General features: G+C 47.6%; 1 protein-coding gene across 1 annotated transcript in view; it reads right to left on the reverse strand.

Annotated features, from left to right (window-relative positions):
• Sdk1 (sidekick cell adhesion molecule 1) overlaps positions 1–15,987 on the reverse strand; it is a 952,579-nt gene that overhangs the window by 646,784 nt on the left and 289,808 nt on the right. The gene's annotated exons all lie outside the window — the stretch shown is intronic.

Genomic DNA, 15,987 nt, shown 5'->3' on the forward strand with positions numbered 1-15,987 from the left:
CAGGGAGGTGAACCAAGGCCGTGACCAGATCAAGACCCTACATTTGAGCACGACACACAATATGTCACACACACACACACACACACACACACACACACACACACACACACACACACCAAGAAATCATGCAGCATAGCATACTGAAGGTTCTAAGAACCCTTCCAAAGACCTTTCTTGGGCCCCAGACTTATCATACTCAGAGCTTTGTTTTGTTTATGCGATCGTAAGCTGGGTTTGCAGAAACATACTTTGGAAAAAAAAAAACATTCGATTGATTTATTCCCTTCCACTAGCCACTTTGAATTGGCACTGGGTTTCTGTCAGGGTTGGGAGTTGGGGGGATGGGGGAGGTGGGGGCAGGAGGGGGTCTTGAAAGAGTGGCTAAGTCAGTTCTTCCTTTAGGCAAAAGGTTTATTAACAGCCCAGCAGGCAGTAGGGCATGGCATCTGAAGGAGAATTTCACACCTCACCCCCCCCCAGGAAAGAATCCACCAGGGGTGGGGGTACACCATAAGGAAGTAGGCTTAGTTAATGTGTGACCATTCCTACCTGATGTGGGGTGGGGCAAGATGTACCTTGCTTAAGCTTCCAGAACAGAGGCCAGCTAGGCTTCTGGGAAGGGCTTGTGGCAAATGTGTAACCCATGCAACCTGACCCTAGGCAGGCTGTGTTTGACCTTTAGGGGTCACAGGTTAGGTGTGTTCCTGGCCTAGATCCTTACCTGGGTTCTCTAACAGTTCCCACCATTAGTAGTGAGAGATGGGGGTAAATTGAAGCCACAGCAGAACTCCAGCCTTGTTCTCACGTGCTCCCTGGAGCCGTGACCTTCAAACCTACCAGAGTAAGCTCCTCACCGTCCACAGACACCTTCCTTCCCCTGTTAAGATGGACCCCTGCACTGGAAAGGCCCTCCAGCTTCTCTACAGCTAAGGAAGGTCGGCTGGGACAGGTGCTGCCTGACCCTGCAGGCAGGGACAGTCTTCTCAGAGGTTGCTCGGGACTCCTGCCTCTTCCTTTACTCTTGTTTTATTTCTGCTGCCAAAATATCGAGGCTCGGGTGCCCTAAGATGATGGTGTTACCCCCTACCTGCATCTCAAGGAGAGCGGGACAGCTTTGCATGTAACAACTGCTCAGAGAACTACACAAAATGAGCACTCGCAGCTAGACAGGACCACGCCCTGCGCTGCCTCCTCCCGGGGATGCAAAGGCAGATGCTGACTCTCCTCCTGCTCCAGCACTCTTCTACTCAGGCTATGACTCCAAGGGGAGTGAGACACTTTGTGAATCAGTCACCTTTTAGAGCAATTTGGCACCGGGAGAGGGAAATTTCTAAATGGCAACATAATAAACTGAAAATTTGTTTACTAAGGAGGCAGACTGCTCCCAGAAAGATGGAGAATGTTATTTTAGAGCAAGAACTGCCAAATTTACATACTCTCAGGCGTAATTGATAGTCCTCATTAGTCCAGGAGCTGTAAACAAGGTCACACTGACATATAGTTTTCATGACTACAGCCAGGACCTGAACGGAAGGCACAAACAGAGGCTTCAAGTATGTCTGCACTTGTTTGTCCAGAGCCCTCAGTCTTGAGTTCCTTCAGCACAAGGCTTGCACTCCTGGTCAGGAGGAGACCCAATTATCAGAAGGGACAAACTTCAGAATGCAGTCTGGTGCAGACCGCCCAGCTCGAAGGTGTGTGAGCATCATCTATACAATGTATCTATCACCTGCCGTGGTGCTTCCCTGTTTGTGTGGCTTTCTACTAGGCAGTGCTGAAGCCCTTGGTAATAAACTTGCCTTGGTTAGTCCTGGGAAACCGTGAGACTGAGCTGTGCTGTGCTGGGAAAAGGCAGAGTACCAACAGAGGCCCAGCCTTCTGTATTTCAACAGTAAGGCAGAGCTGGAACTCTCAGAGGGATACTGGCGGTGCTTTCCCAAAGCCCTCTCTTTATAGGAGGAATGAACGCAGACAAGTAGGGAGGAGATGTGGCGAGACAGCTCAGTAGGTAAAGCATTTGCCATGCAAGCATGAAGACCCGAGTTTGAAGACCTAGTGTTCACATAAAAGGTGAGCATGGCAGAACGCACCTGTAACTCCAGGCAGCAGAGACAGGTGGACACCAGGAGGCTCACTGTCCAATCAGACCTACCAAACATGGCAAGTTCTGGGTTCACTGTCTCAAAAACAGGTGGAGAGAAACAGAGGAAGACACTGGTGTTGACCTTAGTGTTGTACATTCACACACATGCACACATGCATACACACACAGACACACATGATACACATACACACACATGCATGCATGCACACACACATGCATACACACACGGACACACATGATACACACACGCACACGCGCATGCATACACATACGCATGCATACACACACGCATGCGCGCGCGTGCACAGACACACACACACACACACACACACAGTGACTGGCCACTACCTCTGCATTCTAAGTTGAGTCAAAAGGACATTTTATGCCCCTCAGCTCAGCTCTTGCCTCCTTGATTTGTTTTCTCTCACAGCTTCAGACTTCCTCTCAATAGCTTCAAACAACAGAGTCACCCAAGGCTGCTTTAAAGGACAGACACAGGGGATTTTGTCTGGAAATACAGAAAATGAGGAAGGCATAGTGTCTGCCTTCCAGAAGCTTTCGACATGGCTGGGGGACAAGATGAAATATAAGCCAGTCCCCTTACTTGTCAACTGGAAAAGCTCTTCCACAGGCTCTCTAGGAAATCAGTTCTGTGGCTATCCCCCTTTCAGCTAAGGTTAGCGACAGCGGTCAGCAGCTAGTCGGATGCACACATACGGTGTTAGAATGAACACGGTCCATGGTCCATAGCATCAGTTACTAGGGAAAGTGAAACTCTTCCAAAGATGCGCTGCACAGGCTACACGCTTGATAAGCGCAGGTGCAGGAGCCTGGAGGAACAGGTGTGAAAAGAGCCCGTGCTACGGAGAAGCCATGAAGGCCAAGGCAGCTGGTGGGCAGCCCTCAGTATGCCTGCCAGCCTGGACCCTGTGGCCATCCCACGAGAAGCACCGCACCAGACCTGGGCCTGCGGCTTTGTCTCTTGATCTGCATAAGGTGTCAGTGGTAGGGATGACCTTGGGGCACTGTGGGGAGCTGTTGTTGTTCCTTAGGGCTGTGGGATAATTGGTAGCACTGTGTAAGACAGGAGAATGAGAAGGCGGGGCTTCAGGAGGTCAGGAGATTACAGGAGGGGGTGTCAGTTTTCCCTGGACCAGCTCAGAGGCAGTAGAAAGGCTTCAGGGTGTCCTGTGGTGCCCTAGCTGGTGAGGCGGCTAAGGGCAGGGTCATGCCAGGAGGTGGATGTAGAAGCACACAGGAACAATGCTGAAAACATGCCAGCAACAACGGAAGGCAAAGAGGTACACGCCAGAGCCCCCTGTTTCTTCAGATGCCCAGCAAGCTCTGAGGAAATGAAACACATTTCCCAAGGGCAGGTTTAGGCCTTCCTAGCAAATGGCAGCTGACTTGGGCCTCACAGAGACTCTGCGTAATTGATAAGCAACCGCCCTCCCCCTGAATCAAAGCAGCATCAGCAACGTCATGTAGTTCTCGTTACGTTAGGAGAAAAGAAGCAGCTGTGTATTGCGCATGTGTGTATTTATCATGTGTGTGCATATGTGTATATAAGTGCATTTGCATGCATGTATGAACATGTGTGTATGTGTTTGAGCATATGTGTGCATGTATCCAGCGTGTGTGTGTGCGTGCAAGCATGTGTATGTTGCATACAAGTGTGTGTGTGCATGTGTGGAATCAGGACAACCTGAGAAAGTGTTCCTTAGGCATGTGCATGTGTGCATGTGCATGCATGTATGCGTATGTGTGTGTGAATGTGAGCATATGTGTGCTGCGTGCAAGCATGTGCATGTTGCATACAAGGGTGTATATACATGTGTGGAAGACATGTTCTGTTCCTTGGGTATCTTCCAGCCTGCCTTCCTTCCCTCCTTTCTTGCGGCCTCTCATTGCAACTTGGTGTTCCTTGCTAACTATGTTATCTTCCCCAGCCCAACACCCCATTTGTTTGTGCATGTTGTTTACTACACGCAAAGCACAGGTGCATAAGCCACACAGGTTCACGCAATGTCCCATGGGATGGAGGAAAGGGATCTTATTGCCCAGCCTTTGTGTTTTGTCTACACAGATCCTAGTAGCTTTGCTGCAGTGCAAATAAAATATTTATATTTTTTAGTGCAAGGAAGTTGCTGTCTGGAACAGCAAAGGGTGTCGCATCTATGAACTGGGTCAGTTCCTCAGAAAACTGACATGTTAAGGAAGTTGACATTATGGGCTGGGGAGGTGACTCAGGTGGTGAGGTGCCTGCAATGCAAGCACAAAGACATGAGTTCACATCCCCAGCACTCATGTACAAATCCAGGTACGCTGACGACCACTTAGCACCTCACGTCTCAGGTGGCAGAGACAGGAGGATACCCGGAGCTTGCCAGTGAGACGCCCTGTCACAAACGATTAGGTAAGGACACCCAATGTCCAACCTCTGACCTCCACATATGCACACCCACAGCACAGACACACAAACACACCTCCACCTGTTATCACTGCCCTCTCACTACAGACTAGGACTTGTCCCTGCGTTGAGAGCCCCGAGGGAACAGCAATATTGTTCCAGCCACTCCCTGCGTGCAGCTGCCCCTTGTTTGCTCAGCACCACATGGAGGCACACAGTGTCATTCCAGAAGATTCCACCCGGGTGAGGCCTCCTTTAGAATCCCATAAACAATGGTGCTCCCCTCCCCCCCCACCCCCGTGGCCCCCACACACACACATATGGGGGTGGAGGCCACAAAAGAGAAGTCTGAATAGCATCACCATCCTGCATTATTTATAGGGATCTGCAGGAGATCCTGAATTCGTAGGCCTGGATGGGAAGAGCGGTCATGAGGTGGAGATGACGCCGCTTTCTCTATTTGCGATTTCCAATCTGTCCCCAAATGTAAACTCTGATTTACAATTTGCTGAGTTTCCCCCTCTTTTGGTTTCTCTGCCTTCTGAACAGATAAACAAGCGCGTTCAGAAGTGATCAGGTGCCCTGAATCAAGGCTGGCCCAGGTCACATGGGAAGAACTGAGCCGAGATGAAAGAGCCCATCTCCTGTTTCTCTTGGCTATTCACAAGCCTTGCTCTGGACCTGTGCTGCTAATAAAAAATAAATAATAGATTTGCAGCCTCTTGGTTTGGGGCAAGACAAACACTATTGTGTTTTGGGTTTCAGTGACACATGATAGACTGGGAAGCCTGTTTTTAATTCCTTCCCATAACTTTAAGCGAAGAAAGAAAATGGGGAAAGTTCCAATGTTATTAATAAGGTAATTCCCCCAAACTTTTACTTCCTAGGTTTATTCTCTTTACTGAGAGGGTCCCTTTGAAGTTCTTAATGAGATTTTAGTGTTTCTTTCTCTAGATTTATTTTCTTTGGTCTCGAAGAACAATAGAAATACAGCTGAAACCACTGGTGTGTGTGTGTGTGTGTGTGTGTGTACGCATCTGCATGCACACACATATCCATATTCCTTCAGATAAATAAATGAGGTGAGATATTGAAGACTTGCATGTGACACTCCCCCCAAATTCATCTGTTGCAAATCTTATCCACAATATAGTAGCATTAAGAGATGGGCCTTCAGACAATAATTGGGGCTTGATGAGCCAGTGAAAGGGAGTGGGTTTAGGAACCTTTTAAGAGACCCTGGAGAGCTGTGTACTCTCTCCTCTCTCATGCATCCATGAAGAAAAAAAATCATAAGAGGGCTGGAAAGAAGGCTGGAAGCTTCAGGACAAGAAGAGGCAGAACCAGACTCTGCCGGTCTTGATCATGTAACCTGCAGATCTCAGAACTACGGGAAATCAACGTCTGTTGTGTAAGCCCCCTAGTCTATGGTGTTTTGTCATGGCACCCTGAGCTAAGGCAGATGTGTCGAGTCAGAGTTAAGAATCTGCCTTCTGCAAAGCAAAAGAGCAGATTCTGAGGGTTTGCCATGAACGTAAGGCAGCGATTCAAACAACCTGGCAACACTGGCCAGAGCTGCTCAGAAAGTAGCCATCCTGCACTTGATGGGACAGTCGCTCACTTGTGACAGCCCCAGCTCAGGGAACAGGCCCTCAGTGTGAGCAATTCATGGTACTGTTATGTGTTGTCTTTCATGTATGTACGTACGTGCATACGTGCTTACATTTATACGTGCGGGTGCACGTGTATCTGTGCAGTGGCGACGACCCAGGTCAACCTCAGTGTCTCAGTTAGGTTCTACCCTCCACATTTTTGGGGAGTGGGTCTCCCACTGGCCTGGAACTTACGTGGCCTGGGTTGGCTGGCCAGCGTGCCCCAGAGATCCACCTGTCCCCGCTCCCTCAGCACTGCCAGCCCTCTCTACCACACCTGATCTGTACATGGGCCCAGAGGACCAAACTTGGGTCCTCCTGTTTGTGAAGGAGGAACTACCCGATGATTAGCTCATATCCTCAGCCCTGTTTTGAGACTGTCAGTGGAATACTGCTTGCTGGTTCTCACGAGCCAAGCAGTTCTGTGTGGCATCTATTCCTTCACATACCCGGGTCGGCTGCATGAAACAACGGAGGAAGCGCTGGTTGAGCGCGGCATGGAGCACAGCAGCACTAAGGGGGAACAGTGTGGAATGCTTCCTTCCTCAGCACCTCCTCTCGGCAGCAAACTGGCTGACGAGCACACTTAATGGAAACCAGGGTTCTGGTCTCCGTTAGCTGCAGTGGAAACGGCGATTCACGGGCCATGCTCAGACCCGAGGTGCCTAGGATCCACTGTGGATGGAGAGCCGACCCCGAGCTTTGGAAGCCATGCCTATCTACACTATCAGACTCCCCCAGGGATTCCCATCTTCAAGCCAAAATGAAAACAGCAGCTCCAGGGGCAACTCAGAAGACCCAGCCCTGCCCTTTGTAAATATTCAATAAATGCAGGTAGAAACCGATGAATCCATGGGAGGAGATGACAAACATGGTGTTTAGGTTCTGCTTAATTGTATTCTGTTTCATTCCTTTTTTATTCCCCCCCCCCTTCTCTCTTTTGTTAATGAGCACTGGAAAAATAAGATGGGGAAAAAAATGGAAGAACAGTAGGGTTGCTGGTTGATTCTCAGCATGCCACAGAAAAGAAAGAGTGGAAATCATCACCGGGCTCCTTGGCCACAGCAGCCCTGGCTGAGCTCTGGCCCTCAGCTAATCAGGATGGTTCATTCTACTCCCCAGGAAGAGATCATTTGATTATTGGGCTCAGTATTCAAAGGCCTGCCTGGAGGAAGTGGCCACTGAGCAGGTGCCAGGTGTGGCTGAGAAGACTGGCCATGACTCAGGGGTTCCATGCAGTGCCCTCAGAGGCTGTGCGATCACGTGGGCAGCTGCTTCTGCTGTCCCAGCTCAGTGACACGGGATCCCTAGCACCTGCCTTCCTGGGTCCTATTTTTCTATAAACAGGGCACGCCACCACCAGAGTGGCCTGGCAGGGAAGGTCCTTCTGCCAGCTCCATTCCTGCCTCCCCATCTGTGTTTGGGCCGGCTAGTATCTGTATCCTCCCGCCTGCCCAGCCCACAGCTACCCTAGGTTGGTTCCTGGCTGACTCTCAGTCCTGCCTGCACCATGGTCTCAGCTTCCGCGGCTTCTCCAACATCTCAGCCCACTGTGCACTCTGCGGTCAGAGAAATTCTTCCAAGTGGTCCATTGGACTATAGCATAGCAGATTCCCCCAAAGCCAGATCAGAGACTCTGCCACAACAGGCCCCACGGATACGGATTCGGCTTGGGCTGTGTTTTCAAGTTCTCAGGCTGTCCCCTCTGTGTGGTCACAGAGGATGCTCCCATTGCCTAGTTGGTACAATGTCCCCTACTCCTGACCCCTAACTTGAAGCTCCTAGCTACCCTTCAGCTCCCATACCCTGACCCCCTTCTTAAGGGCACCATCTTTCCATGGCAGCCAGTAGTTTTCATCACTCGCTTGCTTAGTGGACACACTTGTCTAAAGTCTCCCACTAAGCGAAAGTTCTATGACAGCAATGACCAGACTGTATGGTTCGTGTTAGGCTCTGACTCTTGTTCCATGCCTGTCATATTACAGGCATTGATAGACACCAATAAACATGCCAGTCTCCACCAGAGCAAAATAATGCAAGGGCACTGCAGGCTACCAGTCACAGAGCTCCTGTAGCACGTGCGCGTCGGTGGGCACACTTACATGTTTGCCTCCTTAGACCTGTGCTCTTTCTGAGAATCCTGCCATCTCCTACTGTCTGTGCACACAGCTGGTCATAGGAAAAATAAATAAATCTCTCCAGCCCAGCATACTGTCCAAACCAAGCCCAAACAGACACCACCCCCACCTCTTCTGAGATCTCTCTTTCTGGGTCTGTCTGTCTGTCTGTCTGTCTGTCTGTCTGTCTGTCTGTCTGTCTCTCTCTCTCTCTCTCTCTCTCTCTCTCTCTCTCTCTCTCTCTGTGTGTGTGTGTGTGTGTGTGTGTGTGTGTGTATGTGTGTGTGTGTGTGTTGAGCGGGGTAGGATTGTCATTCATTCAAAATACCTTACTTCACCCAAATTCTTAAAATGCCATTAAGCTAATTCAAGGTCTGGGAAAGCAATATAAAAATAAAAAAATAAAATAAATAAAAGAATGTGAGTTACTTTAATCGGGACCCAAGTTATCTGTGCAATCAGTCACAGCGCTTTGGATACAGTGGGTGTCTCGTGCTGTTGGTGGCACCAGCCACTCCTTCCTCGCTGCTCAGAGGACAAGGTTTTAAGCCCAGGCTCCAGTGACGGCCAGGCACCAGCGGTAGAGAGCTGGTTCACCCTACCTGCTTCGGTGTTTCCCAAGCAAACTTCACTGAACTTCGAGACAGCAATGAGAGAGGGGAGATGGTTGGGTTGGTAGAGTGCTTGCAGTGCATGCAGATCTCCAGAGGCACCCATGGGTGGGGGAGGTTAAGCGGGGAGGCAGCACAGCTATGATCTTAATGCTGGTAAACTAGAGCCAGGAGGATCCCCGGAACCAGCCCAGTGGCTGGCCAGTCTAGCCCACCAGTGAGCTCCAGGCTCCACAAGACACCTTGAAAACCCTGTCTCAAAAAAGAGAATGATTGAGGAATTTATTTGACAATGATCTCTCATTTACACACACACACACACACACACACACACACACCCCACAGAATAACAGGATGAGAAAAAGACAATAACTGACTGCTTTTCTAAGGCTAGGCAAAACACCAAATAGCTTTTAAAACAGCAAATTTAACTTAGTACTAAGACCTTATGCCTGGTCTACAAAGTGAGTCCAGGACAGCCACGGCTACACATAGAAACTGTCTTAAAAAAACAAAGGAAGGAAGGAAGGCAGGAAGGAAGGGAGAGAAAAAGAAAACCCTTATGACTCAGGCTAACACTTTTCTTCCTTTTCATGCCATGTGATATCCTTAGGGGCTGGAGACACGGCTAAGCAGATAAGAGCACTTGATTCTCTTCCAGCAGTCCCGGGTTTGGCTCCTGGGACCCACATGGTGACTCACTGCTGTCCATGGCACCAGTTGCAGAAGGTCCTAACACACCCTTCTGACCTCTGAGGGCACCAGACGTGCATGTGGAGCATATCCATGCATTCACATGTGCAGGAAAGCACTCACCGACACAAGATAAAAGAAATAAATATGTATAAAAGAATGCTGTACTCAACGAGTGCGTCGTAATTCTCAGTTTATTATTTAAAACAACATTTAGACCAGCGACTAATTCTTAGAAGTTGTGCTATGAACTCTTTAATAAAACAAAAGCCAAGGACCAGCAAGGTGGCTCAGCAGGTAAGGCACTCTATGGCCTGAGTTCAGCCCCTGGCACCTATATGGTGGAAAGAGAGAACTAATTCCAGCAAGTTGTCCTCTGACCACTACCTCCAACATACACACACACACACACGCACACACATACACACACACACACACAATTAAAGACCTAAAAATCCAAAAATTTACTTCCTTACCCGCAAAGCTGATATACAATAAACAACACCATCAAGGCTAAAATTCTATGTTGTTAACTTTAAATATTCAAGATACCTTACATGTTTATATTTCACACTACAGTATCACAATTAAGTGGATCATCAACTTTGATAAGCAACTGCAAATTAAGTAACAGGAAACAAACCTAGACTTCACAATCGGAAGATCTTAATTTTTACCAAGTCAATATAGCTGGAGAAAACACAAAATATTAATATACTCTGTGAGAACATGAAACAAATGTGAGAATTGTACCTACAAATAACTTAGCACATATTCTGACAGAAAAATCCCTGCTACAGACAGTAAACACATAAATCATGCCAGATTAAAGACGCACGCATGGAAAGTAAGCACGTGGCTGTGACTGTAATGAATTCCGAGCACTTATATATTGACAAAAATCACTGAGCAAAATAAAGAACATTAATTTGTGTTAAAACGGAGTACTTTGTGGAGCAAAGCTTGAAGTGCCTTCGGGGAGCCATCAGCGCGGCAAATTGCACAGGCTCTCCATGCCTTGCTCTGTGCTGCTGTGGGACATGGCCGGGCCACTGCCATCTGTGACTGTGACACAAGTTAATGATCGCATTGTTATAGATTAACCTATCGTTAGAAAACAAGAAGTCTCTACAGACAAGACAGAATTAGACGTGTTCTGGGGAGAGCAATGGATTCCTTGGGAAACCTTGTCATCTGCCAAGAGGTGGAAAGTGGCTGGGAAAAAAAATTAATCCATCCATTGTGTGACACTTAAAAAATCGCGGGAGGGTGCCCTCCCGAGGAACCAAACAGCCAGGGATGCCGGGGGTGGGGGTGGGGGTGAGAGGTGGGGGTGGAGGGGAGGAGGGAGAAGCAGAGGTTTCTTGTGCCATTCTCTCAAATGAGGGAGCTGCTGCTTCTGACAGGACTGTAAGGAAGAGAGGCTAATAACAGCATGGTCCCAAGGAGGGAGATGAAGGAAGACAGAGACAGGCAGAGACTCCAGGAAGCAGTAGTGCCTCTGTGCTGTCACCCAGGAGCTGCACCAGGTAGACACACTGCCTGCTGAAACAGCACAGCCGAAACTACTTGTCACCAGGAACGGCCTCAAGCAAGTCTACGGACCAAGTCCTCTTCCAAAGTTAGCCAGTTTTACTTGATGATGATGCAGAGAAAAATCTCCTTCAGTGAGTGGAAAACAAAAAGCCACTGAGGAAGCGAGGGTGCAGCCCAGCTCGTGATGGCAGAGGAAGAGCTCCTGGAACAGTCACCCTGGTCTTACCAGAAAGGATACCAGATATAAGGAAGCATGGACACAGACTTGTTGGCCTCACCACCAGGCACAGCAAACCAGGAACTGTAACTATGGAAACGTCTAGCCCATCGGATAAACTAGTCAGCATGGGCAAAGGACAGGCTCATCAGGGCCACCTTAAGGGGGCCAATGTTCATGAAATTGTAGAGCCCTCTTCAGCACTTTTCTCTAGAAAAATATCTTCTTGGCCCCTACACAGTTATGGTTCCCAGAAGTGGCTCCACCCAATGATTCTCCATCCTGGCCATGTGTGGCTTGGGCTCCCTTTCCAGTCAGCCGCTTAAGGAGGCAGCCATTAAAAACACGCAGCGTGGCGAACGGAGTAGGCTCTGGGCATGGCTCAAGCAGCTACACGCCCTTTGTTTCTTCCCCATTTTCCTGTTTCTCACCTGATTGTTTTTATAGCCCAACTTTTCTACTAAATCTAAATGCATTTAAAAACTAAGCAAGTTATAAATTTTAAGTGAGTGTATGTCTAAAATATAGACTCATTAATTTTTCAGATATGAATACTAAGGTCCAGAGAACCACTGATGGTAATATGGTGCTAGGAAAAAAACATATGCCACAGTAAATATCCAGTAATAGCATAAACTCAAAATAAATGTTTATTTGTACAGTGGAAAAAGACACTAAATCAACTGGATTATAATTCCTTTGGGAAAATATTTTCTATTTATTAACCCCATAAAATAGAAATATGCACAAATGCAGAAGCAAGCCTTGCTGGAATTTGTAGGGTGTTTGAAGGGATCTAATGACCAACATTATCCATTACAGATAGTAGCAAAGATGACACCAGTGTGGGGACAATTCCCATCAGTTAGCTAGCCAGAGGCCACCCTTTGTGTCACTAAATGTAGATTATAAATTACAATGGTGCCGTTCAGCAGACATCTGCTGTTCACCATGGTAGCTGAGATACTTAAGAAATAAGGCTATGAAATAAGTCAATAAATGAGGTGAGGGACTTAATTAAATGATAAAAAAAATTAACAATTAAAAAACAACTTATAGGCCGTACTCAGACGAATCTACAATCCCAGAAAAAGTGTGTGTGTATGTGTGTGTGTGTGTGTGTCTCTGTGTGTGTGTGTGACAGCAGTAACAATGCCCTGTGCTCAAGACTGTAAGAACTACAGGGTGTGAGCTTAACACTCATCCTCCACCCCTGCTTCTCTAGCCCTCTCGTCTGGTAGCTGAGGTGCAATGTTTGCATGCACTGTCCACCAGAGTAAATGGGAGCTGGTACCCAGTAGACTCGCTGGCCGCCAATCGCAGAAGTGACGTACCTAAGATTCCTCCATTAAGTCTTATTTTTTTTATAAGCTTCTCGGCATGTGACCTCTAAAGAAGATTTTCTGTTCTAGTTCATCAGGTATGCAGCTCTTCTGAATCCCAAACAGGTGCTGGGTTTTGCTTTTGTAGGCCTGCTTCCGACAGCCAGGTTTCTGTCAGTCTTCTACTGGGCAGTATTACAGTAGCAGATTTTCTGACCAAGGTCTCAGTGGGCTTATTGAACAAACAGGACACTTTCCTGTTTTCTATATGGAATAACTGACAACTGGTAAGAACTGAGTTTTTCTTAAGAGTTTAGTAGACTCACCTATATAGACTGTCCCTGGGGTCTCTGATTAGGGAAATCTTTTACTTCTATCTCTGTTTCTGTTTGAATGTGAAGATCTAATCATTTTATTTCTTCTGATAATAGTTTCGGCATATTTATTTACGTCTAGTTTTAGTGAGTTTCTTAATTTCATGTCCATCAACATCGATCAGCTTACGTTCGTTCCAGCTGTCTTTAAGTCGTTTGGGCCGATCCGAGTCTAAAGCGGTGTTTCTAAACCTGTGGGGTCCTGAACCATTTGGGCATTCGACAGCTCTTTCACAGGGGTGGACCAAGACCATTGGGAAACACCGGGGCTTGCATCATGATTCATAACAGCAGCAAAAACACAGTTAGGAAGTAGTGATGAAAATCATTTTATGGTTGGTGGGGTCAGCACGGCCTGAGGAGCTGTGTTAAAGGGCTGCAGGGTTAGGAAGGTTGAGAGTCACTGTCCTAGAACCATGTCCTCAGTACTGCACCACATGGTTATGATAGCCTATCTTCTCTTTCCTGTTTCGTCCTTTCCTGCCATCATCGCTTGTATACCAACCTATCTTCTCTATCTCCTTGTTTTCCTTTCTTTCTGGTGGGGTCCCTCCCTTGCTATTCGTACACTTTGCTTCACACCTTAATCGTTTGTTTACCACAAGTGTGTACAGAACATCAGCCACCCCCCAACCCCACCCCACCCCCAGCTTTGAGCACTGATTGAATCATACCCCTGGTTGTAACATATATTTTCATTTGATTTCATTCTAAAAAGTCTGTAATTTCGTTTTATCTTTTTTTTTTTACCCAAAGGGTTATTGAGCGTTACTTAATTTGCAACTGTGAGAGCTGATGGGACTGTCATATTAGTAATTTTCAGGTTGTACTGTATTGAAAGAATCCTCCGGTTGGTTTCAATTTCACCTCTGGGAAAGTACCGAGCCTCCCTCGCTGGCATGCATATAATTTTGATTATCATCCTGTATGAGCTCCAAACATAAACATTTTGTTTGTCAAATATGCAGGTTTTGGAAACCTGGAGCCGTTCAAGCTTATTAAGTCACGGGGCTCATCTTCTCCTCACCTCTGATTACGTGAGCTGAGGAGCTACAGTGTTAGGAAATCTTCAGAGGCCCCTGACCGTATCCACGGAATTCTACCATTGTTGATGCTGTAGTTTCTGTCCATACTATAGATACTCTCTATTTTCTTTTTGTTGGTTTGTTTTGAGACAAGGTCTCTCAACGACACCTAGAACCCTCTGGAGTCCATCACTCTCCTGCCTTGGCCCGCACAGTCCTGAGGTGTGTTCTCATTGGCACCTATGTTTTTCTACTGGCCACACGCGTTTACCTTGATATTCCTTCATGAATATCTTATATTTCTTTTGTCTATTATAATGTATCGAAGTCCCTGTTGTATACTTTATTTTCCTCTTTCTTTTCTTTTCTTTCTTTCTGAGACAAGGTACTGCTATGTTGCTCCAGCTGTCCTGGCACACACTGTGTAGATTAGGCCAGCCAGCCTCAAACTCACAGAGCTCCACCTGCTCTGTCTCCTGGGTGCTGAAAGTTAAACTCGTGCACCACCCGGCAGGCATCTAGTCCCTTCATTTTCAACCTTTCAATTTTCAATGTCTTTTAAAATAAATTACATTACATCTTATTTTTTCAGACTGTCTGAGAATAATTCCTATAACTGCAATATTGGACTTTCTAGACACCCCCCCCCCCCCGTGTGCGCGCGCGCGCGCGCGTGTGTGTGTGTGTGTGTGTGTGTTTTCCCCTGTTTCTATTTTTTATCTATGCACCAGGTTTCTTCTGTGGGTTTAGAAGTACACTTTCAGTTTACTTGAAATACCTAGCCCTGGCCCATGTCCACCTTTATGTATGTTCATTGGGCCTCCTGTCAGTCCCAGTTCCATGGCAGAACACTGAAGCAGTCTAGTGTTTTGGTTCTGGGGTCTCTTGCACGGGTTCCCCCTCTTTCCTTTGGTCACAGACATCTTTCACAGCAGCGCCTCCTTCCTCTCTGGCAGCTCACAGCCTATTCCTGTAGCACTGGAGCGTTTTCTTCCAAAATGTTTCCACTCAGTCATTGTTGCTTCCGTAGCTGAGGATGACCTTCAACCCCTCACCCTCTGCCTCTCCCACCTGGATGCCAGGTAACAGGAGTGTATCAACAGGTCTTGTTAATGTGGCGCTGGGTATGGGACCCGAGTCTTCATGCACGCTAGGCAAACTGGCTATCGACTGAGTCACAGCCCATCCCTCTACATGTTTTCATGAGGAGAGCTTTATAAGGTCTGTACAACTGAGGATACCAACGCACCCCAGCTTGAACGACAGTTCACCTGGAAGCAAGATTCCAGACTGTAGCAAACAGAGGTGGGGCTAGCTGTGAGATCCTTATTACAACCGAACTACAGACTGGAAACCGAACTACAGACTGGGAAAAAAAATGGCAGCCACGAGAAATTTCATGCTGTGCACACCTTAGGAAAACTTTTAAAAGCTGCTCTCAGAAAGCTGTCCGCGGACCCTCCACTTGCCACTGGCTGTCCTCCTTGGGCTGCAGGTGACCTCCCCTCTGCCCACAGAAGCTCTGGCTGCCTGCACTGGCCCCAGGCTCCTCCTGATTTGCCTGCGTCTTGGCTTCTGCGTCTCCTTCTAGCTTTTACATTTTCCCCAATGCTAACGTGGGTTAGCCAGTCACCGACTTGGCCGGGACTGAATTTTGACACTCATTTTTTTACATTTAAAGATGATATGTCTGAGCATTTTCTGTGATGAGTAGAAAAGGGGGGGGTTAAAATCTGTCTTTTTAAGTTAGGGGTTCAAAGTGGGTCAGAGGGTTATTTTTGGCAGGTACGAAGTACGTTCTGAATGGCTGACAACAGAGTCTGACTGCACTTGGAATGACTTTTCACAAAGGTACCAGCTACACAGGTTCCCCAACAGCCCAGTGGATTTTGCAGGCGAATGCTGGCTCTACGTGGCACATGGTGG

The sequence above is a fragment of the Acomys russatus genome, chromosome 19 (genome assembly GCF_903995435.1).
Source record: "Acomys russatus chromosome 19, mAcoRus1.1, whole genome shotgun sequence".
NCBI classification, from domain to species: domain Eukaryota; kingdom Metazoa; phylum Chordata; class Mammalia; order Rodentia; family Muridae; genus Acomys; species Acomys russatus.